The sequence below is a fragment of the Melanerpes formicivorus genome, unplaced genomic scaffold, assembly GCF_026170545.1.
Source record: "Melanerpes formicivorus ecotype bairdi unplaced genomic scaffold, bMelFor1.0.p_v2 SCAF_211, whole genome shotgun sequence".
Classification (NCBI taxonomy): domain Eukaryota; kingdom Metazoa; phylum Chordata; class Aves; order Piciformes; family Picidae; genus Melanerpes; species Melanerpes formicivorus.
In genome coordinates, this window is record NW_027142563.1 from 352792 (window position 1) to 366395 (window position 13604).

Genomic DNA, 13604 nt, shown 5'->3' on the forward strand with positions numbered 1-13604 from the left:
TGACTTGTGTCCTGCTCTGAGCTGCAGCACCACTGAAAGAGCTTCTCCACAGGAGAGGCACAGAGGTGATAAAGTGGGTTCAGAGAAGGGCAACAGAGCTGGGGAAGGGGCTGGAGAACAGGGCTGGGGAGGAGCAGCTGAGGGAGCTGGGGGTCATTCTCCCCCTGTACACTGCACTGGTTAGGCCACACCTTGAGTCCTGTGTCCAGTTCTGGGCTCCTCAGGTAGGAAGGAGGGTGAGATGCTGGAAGGTGTCCAGAGAAGGGGCAACAAAGCTGGGGAGGGGTCTGGAGCACAGCCCTGTGAGGAGAGGCTGAGGGAGCTGGGGTTGCTTAGCCTGGAGAAGAGGAGGCTGAGGGAGACCTCATTGCTCTCTACAGCTCCCTGCAGTGAATGGGGCTTGGGCTCTGCTCCCTAGTCTCAGGTGATAGAAGGAGAGGAAGTGGCCTGAAATCGTGCCAGGGGAGGCTGAGGTTGGAGATCAGGAACAATTTCCTTGCTGCAGGAGTGGTCAGGGATTGGCAAAGGCTGCCCAGCGGAGGTGGTGGAGTCCCCAGCCCTGGAGGTGCTCAAAACACATGCAGACATGGCACCTGAGGACATGGGTTCAGACCCATGGGGGTGTTGAGTTGAACCTTGGCCTTCATGATCTTAAAAGTTTCACTTCCAGCCAAAGCAGCTCTACGATTCCACACTTCTGCTCAGGCTGTCCCTGCCCAGCTCAGGCTCTGCTCCCTGAGCACTTTGTGCAGCTCAGGGCAGCTCTGCACAGCCAGGGGGCTGCTGCTGGCAGGGAGCAGCTGCTGGGGACAGCTCCTGCCAAGGGCTCTGCCTGGGACTCGCTCCTGGGCACACCAAGGGCACTGCCACAGCTTGTGCCACACACCCTGGGGGGCAGGGAGGCAGAGGTGGCACTGTGGGGAGGAGTGGACAGGACAGGGGACCCTCAGCTGCCCCCCAAGGGATTGCAGCCCATGGATGGTGTCTTCAGGAGCAAGCTGAGGGATCCCCAGGGTCAAGCTGCTTCTTCACTGGCCAGTGTCCCAGGAGCACTCTGTCCCTTCTGCCTTCCATCCCCATCCCTGTGTTCCTCATTCCAGTTCCAGAATCCAGCTCCTGAATCTAGCTCCCATCTGGGCCTTGCCCAGTGCCTGCCCCAGCAGCAGTGGTGCCAGCATTGCCATCAGGGGTTGGGTTCCAGGTTGGTTTGTGTCTCTGTGTCTCTATTCCATGGCATTGTTCTTCTCTCCATCCCAGCTGGGTGAGTTCCTTTCCCACCCCATCAGTCTCTCTCCCTTCTTCACTTTCTCTTCCCTTTGGGGAGCAGAGAGGTTCATGGAGAGCCTCTGGCACTCTGCTGGTGCCCAGCCCTGACCTGAGTCCCCTTCCTTAGCAGTGCAGGTGTCCAGGAGTGAAATGCTTGTAAACAGAAGGAGAGGGAGCCCAGGAGTGAAGCATGCATGGCTGCTCAGGTAGGTGGCAATTTGCCATCAAACCTCTTTCTGATGGGTCAGAAAGTAGGGAAAACACAGGGTGTTGGGGGGTTCCTGCAGTATTTTAGGGTGCTTTGGGGTTTGGAGGAACAGAGAATGACAGAACTGTCAGGCTTGGAAGGGGACCTCAAGGCTCAGCCAGTCCCAACCCCCTGCCATGGGCCAGGGACAACCTCACACTGCAGCAGGTTGCTCACAGCCACATCCAGCCTGGCTGCAAACACCTCCAGGCAGGAGGCTTCCACCACCTCCCTGAGTAACCTGTGCCAGGCTCTCACCACCCTCCTGGGGAACAACTTCTTCCTCACATCCAATCTCAATCTCCCCATTTCTAGTCTTGCTCCATCCCCCCCAGTCCTATCCCTCCCTGACACCCTCAGAAGTCCCTCCCCAGCTTTCTTGGAGTCCCCTGCAGATCCTGGAAGGCCACAATTAGGTCTCCCTCAGAGCCTTCTCTTCTCCAGACTGAACAGCCCCAGCTCTCTCAGGCTTTCTCCATAGCAGAGCAGCTCCAGCCCTCTTGCTCATCCTCCTGGCCCTTCTCTGGACACTTTCCAGCACCTCCAGATCCTTCCTGGCACAGAGGCTCCAGAACTGGACCCAGAGCTCCAGCTGTGGCCTCAGCAGAGTGGAGCAGAGGGGCAGAATCCCCTCCCTTGACATCAACCCAAGCCCTTGCAGACCTGGGGTTAACTCTTCCTGGGTTTCTGTGGCCTCTTCAGGGCTCCACAGATGTTTTTCAGCATCTTGCCTCAAGCACCAGCACATCTGGCTGTGCACAACAGCCTCTGGCCACTGGCTCAGCCCCCACACCTCTGGTCCAGAGCACTCAACAGCCCAGTGCTCCAGGTGGGGGTCTCAGCAGAGCAGAGAGGACTAGAGGGGGAGAAGGTCCATCAAGAGAGGTCCATCAAGCAGGTCAGGAAGACAAATGCAAAGGTTCAGCATGCCTGGGAGCTATTTTGTGTTAAACCTCTGGCCTGGCAACCTGGACTCACTGATTCCAGGGTGATCTGATTGCTTTCTCTGTTTCAGTACAAATATGGGATAGAATCATGCTGCTTGTCGCTGCTGCTGCTGCCTTAGGGATGTTTGCCCCTTCACAGAACCTGCTGCAGCCAGGCTCCTTGCACTGCCCTGCTGCAGAGTCCAAGCAGTGGCCCCAGGCCACGGAATTTCCCATGGGATTTCACCTTTGCAGCTCAGATTAATCCCCAAGGCTCCTTCTGATCCTGTTGTGTGAGGGATTCCTTTGCATTGCCTGGCTGCCATGGAAGGAGTGGTGTTGGTCACCCAGAGCCTGTTTATCTCCACCCTCCCCACCCCCCTGCCAAAACCCCAGGCACTCCATCACCTCCCCAAGAGAGGTTGCCTGCTTGCAGGCAGCCAAGCCAAGAATGTTGGGAGACCCATGGGAAGAGAAGGGACAGGATGGGGTGGGATGGGGTAAACAAGAGAGTCGTGGTGACCTCCTGGCCTCAGCCCCAGTGGGTCTCAGGGGCTCCTGGCACTGCCATGGGACTGCTACAGCCAGCTCCTATGACCTTCTCCCCCCAACCCCCTTTTTGGTGAGTGTGCAGCAGAGGGCTTCCAGCCCCCAGATCCTCTCCATGGCCTCCTCTGGCCCTGCTCCAGCAGGTCCCTGGCTGTGCTGTGCTGAGGGCTCCAGAGCTGCCCCAGCACTGCAGGGGAGGTCTGAGCAGAGCACAGCAGAGGGGCAGAATCCCCTCCCTGCCCCTGCTGCCCACAACTGCTGGGGATCAGCCCAGCAACAGGCTGGGGCTGGGCTGGCAGCACTCAGTGCCAGCTCACCTCCAGCAGTTCGCCCTCCAGCACTCCCAAGTCCTTCTCCACAGGGCTGCTCTCCAGCCCTTCATCCCCAGCCTGGATTGATACCAGGGCTGCCCTGACCCATGTGCAGGACCTTGCCCGTGGCTTGCTGAACCTCATGAGGTTCACAGGAAGCCACAGTCCTGGCTCCCAGCCATTCCTCCTGTGGCTGGGCAGCAGGAGATGCCAGCTCTGGGTGTTACAATGCAGGCTCCTCTCAGCAATTGCCATTTCCTCTCCTCTGCTGAGGATCTCCTTCCACTGCAGGGACCATCATGAAACCAAACCTCCTCCCTGCTCTTCTCTAGCACTCTCCTCCAGGAGAAATCTCATCCTTGCTGGGAGGAGATTGCTGGGAAGTGGCTTGTGAGCAGCTTGCTCACACAGCACCTACAGGATGGCCAAGGGATCAGGCCATCAGGATCAGGAAGGGCAGGTCCTGCCTCACCAACCTGATCTCATTCTATGCCCAGGTGACTGCCTGGTGGATGTGGGGCAGGCTGTGGATGTGGTCTGCCTGGACTTCAGCAAGGCCTTTGACACCATCCCCCACAGCAAACTCCTGGCCAAGCTGTCAGCCCCTGGCTTGGACAGCAGCACTCTGAGCTGGGTTAGGAAACTGGCTGGAGGCTGAGCCCAGAGAGTGGTGGTGAATGGTGCCACAGCCAGCTGGCAGCCAGGCACCAGTGGTGTGCCCCAGGGATCAGTGCTGGGCCCTGTGCTCTTCAACATCTTCATTGATGATCTGGATGAGGGCATTGAGTCCATCAGCAGCAAATTGCAGATGACACCAAGCTGGGGGCAGGAGTGGATCTGCTGGAGGGTAGGAGAGCTCTGCAGAGCCATTCTGCAATTCTATTAACAGCCCACCTGGAAGGACCAACGTGACTGCACAAAAAGCCTGATGCCCAGATCCCACCAGGGCTACACATCAAAGTCCTCCTTTCAGCTTCTCCTGATCTCTGTGGCTCAGCCTCTGCTGTCCCTCTGGCCCTGAGACCATTAGCATTGCCCTCATGCAATTTCCCCCCCACCAGCAGCCAAAGAGGCTCTGGAGGTGCCCTGCTCACCCCAGTACCTCGGCTGTGCAGAGGGGAGAGTGTGTAAAAATACTTCCTGACCATTTGGGTCCTTTTTTTCCCTTCCCCCTTCTGCAGGGGGTGAGAGCCCTGGCCGCTGCCTGCTGCACACACAGCCCAGGCCAGCAGATGACTAAGCTGGGAGTATTTTTGGTTGCTCTCAATAATGCAGCAGCACTCTCTGCCTCCCAGTCTGGCCCTAATTATAGGGCAGTGTCGTTTGTCATGGCTGCCATCTCCTCTCCCTGCCATGTGGCTGCACAGCAGCATGATGCCAGAGGCCCTTTCATGCTCCCAGGCAGTGGTTTCTGGGGCTGGCTACAGGATCACAGCTTAAGAGAATTGTTTGGGCTGCAAAAGGCCTCCAAGAGCCTCCAGTCCAGCCATCAGCACCCCCATGGCCACTGCACCGTGGCCCCAAGTGCCATGGCCACACATTGCTGGAACCCCTCCAGGGCTGGGGACTCCACCACCTCCCTGGGCAGCCTCTGCCAGTCCCTGACCACTCCTGCAGCTAAGACATCTTTCCCAATATCCAACCTAAGCCTAAGCTGTGGCAGTGCCCCTGGTGTGCCCCTGATGGCAATGCTGGCACCACTGCTGCTGGGGCAGGCACTGGGCAAGGCCCAGATGGGAGCTAGATTCAGGAGCTGGATTCTGGAACTGGAATGAGGAACACAGGGATGGGGATGGAAGGCAGAAGGGACAGAGTGCTCCTGGGACACTGGCCAGTGAAGAAGCAGCTTGACCCTGGGGATCCCTCAGCTTGCTCCTGAAGACACCATCCATGGGCTGCAATCCCTTGGGGGGCAGCTGAGGGTCCCCTGTCCTGTCCACTCCTCCCCACAGTGCCACCTCTGCCTCCCTGCCCCCCAGGGTGTGGCACAAGCTGTGGCAGTGCCCTTGGTGTGCCCAGGAGCGAGTCCCAGGCAGAGCCCTTGGCAGGAGCTGTCCCCAGCAGCTGCTCCCTGCCAGCAGCAGCCCCTGGCTGTGCAGAGCTGCCCTGAGCTGCACAAAGTGCCTCAGGGAGCAGAGCCTGAGCTGGGCAGGGCCAGCCCTGAGCAGAAGTGTGGAATCCTAGAGCTGCTTTGGCTGGAAGTGAACTTTAAGATCATGGAGGCCAAGGTTCAACTCAACACCCCCATGGGTCTGAACCCATGTCCCCAGGTGCCATGTCTGCATGTGTTTTGAGCACCTCCAGGGCTGGGGACTCCACCACCTCCCTGGGCAGCCTCTGCCAATCCCTGACCACTCCTGCAGCAAGGAAATTGTTCCTGATCTCCAACCTCAGCCTCCCCTGGCACGATTTCAGGCCACTTCCTCTCCTTCTATCACCTGAGACTAGGGAGCAGAGCCCAAGCCCCATTCACTGCAGGGAGCTGCAGAGAGCAATGAGGTCTCCCTCAGCCTCCTCTTCTCCAGACTAAACACCCCCAGCTCCCTCTGCTGCTCCCCAGCCCTGTTCTCCAGCCCATTCCCCAGCTTTGCTGCCCTTCTCTGGGCTCACCCCAGCCTCTCAGTGTCCTTTCTGCAGTGGTGTCTGAAGTACAAGCCCTGAGCAAGGCATTGGGCTTTCAGATGCCCGTGGGGCAAACAGCCTCTGAGGGCTCAGCACTGGAGGAGCATCAAGTCCTTCCTTCAATCTACATGGCACAGGGGGCTTGGTCTGGTTTTCCAGGAGCCCAAGGCCCATCCAGGAATGTCTGGAGAGAAGGAACCTTGTGCCATGGCCCTGGGCAGTCAGCTGAGCCCCACCAGGCTCCCATTTTCCTCTCATGGAATCGTTTGGGCTGGAAGAGCCCTTTCAGCTCACCCAGTCCAGCCAGTCTCTAACTCTACCAAGTCTGCTGCTGAACCATGGCCCTCAGCACCACAGTGGGGTGCTGAGCTGTCAGCAAGGGGAGCTTCCCAGTGGGAATGTCAGTGAGCTGTTGTGAAACTCGTTTAAAGGACTTCTTGGGACAGCTGCTCTGCCCTGAAACCTCAACCTCCTCGTCCTGCTGTCCCCTGCTCTTGCGCTCATCATGGAGAGGGGGGAAAAGTCCACACCCCCCTTCCCTCTGCCACCTTGCAGACACAACCACATCCTTACCTGGGTGGTTGTGTGTTCACCACACCTATAAACTTCATTAAAATATGGTGAGCCCAGGAAAGGGGAAGGAATAGCTCTGAGTGTGATGCTCACCCCTTTCCCAGCACACCTGGGGGAGCTGCAGCCCAGGGGCAGGCTGCTGAGCTGGCACCGTGTCCCTGGGGATGGGCTGGCATCCTGCAGGGGATGGGCAGCACCTCCATGAGGGCTTTCTGCTTGGAAACACAATAAAAACCTCCCTCTGTGATCTGTTGTGGGTAACAGGTCACAGAATCCCAGAGTGCCAGGTTGGAAGGGACCCCAAGGATCATCTGCTCCAAGCTTTCTAGGTGATGGTGGAGTTGGACTGAGCTGGCCCAGCACCCTGGCAAGCTGAGCTAACCCTGCCCAGTGCAGGGGACTCCACCACTTCCCTTGGGAGATGATTCCAGTGTCCAACTGCTCTCCTGGAGAAACATTTCCTCCTGGAGTCCAAAGGGAATCTCCCCAGCAGCACCTTGTCCCCGTCACCTCTTGTCTTTCCCATGGGACTCCTTGTCAAAAGGGAGTCTCCATCCTCTTGGTAGCCACCCTCAGTGTGCTGGTCCATGGCATAAGGTCACTCCTAAGCCTTCTCCTCTCCAGGCTGCACAAACCCAGCTCTCAGCCTGTCCTCATACTGCAGGGCTTCAGTCCCCTGACCATTCTCGTGGCCCTGTGCTCCTGGGGTTTGGGCTTGAGGGTCCCTGCCCCTTCCCTCTGGCCAGGGAGAGCTCAGTGTGGTCTGTGCACCCCTAGGGCTTTTGTCTGGGGACAAGGGGCTCAGGCCACGCCTGCACCTCCCGTGCCACAACATCCAGGTCCCCTCTGTGGCAGGGGATTTAACTCCTGGCATCTGTGTGCCACCAGGCACAGGAGAGGCAGGGAGGGATCCCCGCGGAGGTGACCAGTGGGGGAGCCAGGAGCCTGGCCCGGAGCAGCAGCATCGCTCACTCCCCGCCCACAGAGGGGCAGCTCCGGTGCCATACGGGATGCAGCAGGGGAGCGGCGCCGAGCCAGCTGAGCAGATGGCAGGGGGAGCAGAGCTGCCCCTCCCCGGGCCGGCAGCCTCGGGGGCATGGCAGTGTGCCGGGAGGAGGGGATGGGGCACGGCTGCCCGGGCACAGCGTTGCAGCACAGCCCTGCTGCTGGGCAAGGTGCTCCTGGGCTGCTTCCCGGCGCCTGGGACGCTGCTTGCACAGGCACAGGAGTAAAGCAGGGGGGGGCTGGTGCCTCCTGCTTTCAACGGGGAACCCCAGGCTGGATTGGCTTGCAAGAGACCTCTGAGGCTCACCCAGCCCAAGCCCCCTGCAGTCAGAGCTGCTTCCTGTGGTCAAGCGCTGGACTTCTGCTCCAGCTGAATGTTTCCCATAGGAGTCCCATCCTGAAATCATAGAATGGTTTGGGGTGGAAGGGACCTTCCAAGCTCACCCAGTCCAACCCCTGCAGCCAGCAGGTACATCCCCAACCACAGCAGGCTGCTCACAGCCCCAAACAACCTGACCTGCAATGCTTCCAGCCATGGGGCAGCTCACACCTCTCTGGGCAGCCTGGGACAGGCTCTCACCACCCTCAGGGGCAAACATTTCTTCCTTCTCTCCACTCTGAATCTCCCTCTTTGAGTTCCAAACCATCCCCCCTTGTGCTGTCACCACAGGCCCTGCTCCAAACTCTGTCCCCAGCTTTCTGCTCAGCCCTTGAAGCACTGCAAGGCCACCAGAAGGTCTCCCTGGAGCCTTCTCCTCTCCAGGCTGCCCAAGGCCAACTCTCTCAGCCTGGCCTCACAGCAGAGGGCTTCCAGCCCTGCCAGCATTGCTGTGGCCTCCTCTGGCCCTGTCTGTGCTGAGCACTCCAGAGCTTTTGGGGAACAGTGTCCTGTGGAGGATGAATCTTGTGCTCCAGCAGCAGCTTGGTCAGGACAGAGCAGGGGTTTGGTGGTGGCTGCAGGACAGTTGGTACCTGCAAACCAAATGAGCAGGGGTGGATGGGACCTCACTGGGAGTTCTTCACTCACCTCCTCTGCTCTTCCCTCCCTCTCCTCCTGTTTCCCTGCTGCAGGGCTTGCACAGGCACTGTTCCCAGCACGCCCCTTGTTATCTCTGCCTCCTGGAACAGCAAGCAGGGAAATGTGATTAAAGCCCTTTTGGAGGAGAACTTATCAGCCTGGGAAAGGACATTAGCTGGGAGCAAACACCCATGGTGCTCACAGGGCTCTTGTCAACACAGCAGGAGCTATTGCTCCTGGTGCCTTCCCACCAGGAAGCCCCAGCATGGCAAGCACCAAAGCCTGGGGAGAGGCATGGTGGGATGTGGCACTTGCTTGTGGCGTGTTTTGGGAGCAGCTGGGTGGTGCTGGATGGGGAGGGTTGGAACTAGATGATCCTTGAGGTCCCTTCCAACCCTAGCAATGATTCTGTGTGGGTCAGGAGGAGGCTGAGGACAGGGGCAAGGTGGCAGTGCCCTGTTCACATCAGGGCTCTTGACTGTCTTGTGGGTTTCCACTAAAATTAGCTCCTTTGCTGCTCATCTGATTTGATCCATCTGGGTGAATGGTCTCTGAGCTTAGAGGTTCAAAGGAACCAAGATGGAGGGGAGTGGACAGAAGGGACATCTCCCTCTCTGCTCCACTCCTCTGAGACCCCACCTGGAGCTCTGGGGCCAGTTCTGGAGCCTCTGTGCCAGGAAGGATCTGGAGGTGCTGGAAGGTGTCCAGAGAAGGGCCATGAGGAGGAGCAGAGGGCTGGAGCTGCTCTGCTATGGAGAAAGCCTGAGAGAGCTGGGGCTGTTCAGTCTGGAGAAGAGAAGGCTCTGAGGAGACCTAATTGGGGCCTTCCAGGATCTGCAAGGGGACTCCAAGAAAGCTGGGGAGGGACTTCTGAGGGTGTCAGGGAGGGATAGGACTGGGGGGGATGGAGCAAGACTAGAAATGGATAGATTGAGATTGGATGTGAGGAAGAAGTTGTTCCCCAGGAGGGTGGTGAGAGCCTGGCACAGGTTGCCCAGGGAGGTGGTGGAAGCCTCCTGCCTGGAGGTGTTTGCAGCCAGGCTGGATGTGGCTGTGAGCAACCTGCTGCAGTGTGAGGTGTCCCTGCCCATGGCAGGGGGGTTGGAACTGGCTGAGCCTTGAGGTCCCTTCCAACCCTGACAGTTCTCTATGATCTCAGCCACCATGCCTCTGGGACAAGAGGCTTAAAGCTAGGAGCAAGGTGAGGTGGACAGGTTGACCTTGTTGTCACCACTGTGCTGGTGAGGACAAGAATAATGCCCCCTGGCATGGTGGTGTGGGGCTGCCTTTGGGCCAGAAGAAGGCAGGCACCATGAGTGTGTCCTCCAGCGGCGTTTCTCCCAGGCCTGTGTCTGTGAGTTTCATCCTTCCTGCTGCAGGGGAGAGTGGTAAACCCTCCAGCAGTGCCTCAGAACATCATGGGGTGGGAACCACTGCTGCTGAATGTGCAGCTCTCCAGACTCCCGTCAAGGAGCTAAAATTCCCTCCACCCATCCCCAGGGACCTCACCAATGTTCCCTGTTGCCACCCTGCAGTGACAGTGCAATGGAGAGTGGGAAAACAGAGAGTGGAGCTGCTGTATCTGCGGCAGCCAGTGCCAGGGGAGGTGCCAGCAGCTCCCTGGCTGCAAAGCTTTCCTGGCTCCTCAGGCAGGTTGTGCCCTGTGACATTCCAAAAGCATCACAGCAGCACAGGGAGGAAGAGCTCTCCTGGGTGCAGCCTCCCAGCCTGCTCCTGTGGGCACAGTCCCAGCAGAAGGCTCCTTGCTGGGACATCAGCAGAGCCTTTGGGTTGCTGCAGTAGGAGTCCAGGTGCCTCAGCCCCGTCCTGCTGGGCAGAGGAGCTCAGGAGGGGCTGAGAGGAGATGGAGCTGCTGCTGGGATTGCTCTGGATGTGTCCCAGCCAAGGAGCTTGGTCACCTTCACCTGCCACAGGCCTGATGTGACAATGGCTAAATCCAGTGGCAGATGTGTGCAGGAGCTCTGCTGCCAGCCCCAGGGCTCCCCAGCACAAGCACTCCCCACCAGAAACCCAGTCCCCACTGCCAGCCACCCAGGAGCCCCAGAGCTGGGATGTTCCCTGACTGCTCCTTGCCCTCCTGCTCTGGGGGAATCCCTGCTTGACCTGCCCAGGCACAGGGCTTGACAGACCCCAAACCTCACCCCCGGAGGGCTGCAAACTGCCCTAGACTGGGAGGCACTGGGCTGGGGCCTCAGCTGCTGGGGCAGCCAGGAGGAGCCTCGTAGTGGATGGAGTTGGGGGGAAGGAGCTGTGCTGTAGGGGACAAAATCAGGCTGGGCTTGAGCTCCAGCCTGGGGCTACCAGAAGCAATGTTGTTCCCACCCACAGACCTCTTGCTTTGTCACCTCCAGGCAGTCTCAGGGGGGTTGCAGTCACTTTGGATGCCTGTCATCACTCCTGGGTGAGTAAGATCAACCCAGAGCATCCCCAGACAGCTCCAGGGGGGTTGTTAAGGGTTTGCCCAGGAACAGCTTGATTTTGTAAGCCTTGATGCACCAGCTCTGCAGTCAAACAGCCCCAGGAGCTGCCTGGGCTGAGGAGGCTGGGGAGGGGTGCTGCTGCCTGTGGGCATGGGTTTGGCAAGAAACTGGGAACAGGGAGGAAGGAAAAACCTGAAAAGCCTGGGAATGGCCTTGGATGGCAGCAGGCACAGGTAGAGGAGACCCTGCCTGCACCTAGCATTGCACCCTGCCTGTGCTGGGCATCACACCCTGCCTGCACCCAGCATCTCACCTGCCTGTGCTGGGAACCACACCCTGCCTGCACCCAGCACTGTGCCCTGCCTGTGCTGGGCATCATACCCTGCCTGCAGCCAGCACTGTGCCCTGCCTGTGCTGGGAACCACACCCTGTCTGCACCCAGCACTGTGCCCTGCCTGTGCTGGGCATCACACCCTGCCTGCACCCAGCACTGTGCCCTGCCTGTGCTGGGCATCACACCCTGCCTGCACCCAGCACTGTGCCCTGCCTGTGCTGGGCATCGCACCCAGCATCTCACCTGCCTGTGCTGGGCATCACACCCTGCCTGCACCCAGCACTGTGCCCTGCCTGTGCTGGGAATCACACCCTGCCTGCACCTGGCATCTCACCCTGCCTGCACCCAGCATCTCACCCTGCCTGCACCCAGCACTGTGCCCTGCCTGTGCTGGGAATCACACCCTGCCTGCACCTGGCATCTCACCCTGCCTGCACCCAGCATCTCACCCTGCCTGCACCCAGCACTGTGCCCTGCCTGTGCTGAGCATCACACCCTGCCTGCACCCAGCATCTCACCTGCCTGTACTGGGCAGCATCCCCTGCCTGCACCCAGCACTGTGCCCTGCCTGTACAGGGAATCATCCCCTGCCTGCACCCAGCACTGTGCCCTGCCTGTGCTGGGCAGCATCCCCTGCCTGCACCCAGCACTGTGCCCTGCCTGTGCTGGGAATCATCCCCTGCCTGCACCCAGCACTGTGCCCTGCCTGTACAGGGAATCATCCCCTGCCTGCACCGTGCACCATGCTCTGCCTGCACTGAGCCCTGCTGGCTCGCAGCATCGTGCCCTGGGGCTGCTGAGGAAACGCCGCTTGGGGCTTTGTTTGGACCGGCTGAGAGAGCAGCTGCGATATCCCTTATCTCCAGTGACCCAGAAGCTCAAGGCAGCTGCTGGCTCCCGGGAAATCCCATCTGGGCTGCAGAGGTCCCGGGGAACTTTGCCGTCCCTGTTGTGCCGGCTGGAAGAGCGGGGCCGAGGGCTCCAGCAGTCGGAGCAGAGGCTTTGCAGGGGCCGGCAGCGAGGAGGAGCTTCCCGAGCCTGTTTTGGCAGAGGGAAGCATGGATGCAGGAAAAAGGTCCGGCGGCAGGGGGGTTCCAACGCGACGGGGCAGTGCTGACAGCGCAGAGCCGTGCCTGTGGCAGTGCTGCCCTCCAAGAGCGTCCCCAAGGGCTGGATCCAGCTGCAGGGCAGGGAGGAGGATGCGGGGAGTCCGCAGGTGCCTTCGGAGAGCATCGCCAGGGCTCCTCCTCAGCAGATTTCACATTGTCACAGGGATCAGCACCTTAGGCTTTGTTTATTCCTCATCAAGGAGCCACAGAGAAGTCATCCAAGCGTCCTTCCAAGGAGAGATGCCAGCATGGGCACCGCAGCCCTTCTGGGGGTCAGCAGGCCCTGGGCAGGCAGCTGGGGTGGTGGTGCTGGGGTGGTGGTGCTGGGGTGAACACCACCCCACCCTCTGCCCCGAGGTCTGCAGAGCCTGGGGGGGGACACAGCAGCCAGGCAGTGAGGTCCCCTGGCCAGCCCAGCCCTGACCCCAGGCTGGGACCTGGTCCTGCTGCCCTGCTCTGGCTCATCTGCTGTTGCCCAGGGGTGCCCAGATGCTGCTAAGCCTGCCACAGCCCCGAGCACCACAGAGCCCTGGGGGTCTGGAGGGTGGAGATGGGGGATGCTGGGGGGATGCTGGGGGGCTGTTGAGAAATGCCAGGGGGATGCTGAGGAATGACAGGGGGTGCTGGAGGTCTGCTGGAAAAATGCCAAGGGATGCTGGGCATGATGTCAGGGGGATGCTGCAGGAATGCTGGGGGTATGCCAACGGATGCCAGGGGATCCAAGGGGGATGCCGAGGCCATGTCAGGGGATACTGAGGGAGGCCAAGGGATGCTGGGGGATGGATGCCAAACGATTCAGAGGGATGCCTGGGGGGATGCCAGGTAATGCTGAGGCCATTTCAGGCGATGCTGAGGGATGCTGGGGCTATGCCAGGTGATGCTGAGGCCGTGTCAAGGGATGCTGAGGGCTGCCGGGGATGGGGGAAATGCGGGAGCGATGCTGGGGCCGTGCCAAGGGATGCCAGGTGACACCGAGGGGATGTCAGGTGGCGCCGGGGGGACGCCCAGGGCCAGGCCCGTTCCAAAGCCCCCCCCCCCCCACTACTCCCCGCTTTGCACGGCAGATCCCGGCGGAGCGGGCAGCCCCGGACTACATTTCCCATGGCCGCCGCGGCTGGGGGCGGTGCGGGGCGGTGCGGCGGGGAGCGGAGCGGCGCGGGGGCGCGGCGGGGCCCGGCTCGGCCCGGCTCGGCTCGGCTCGGC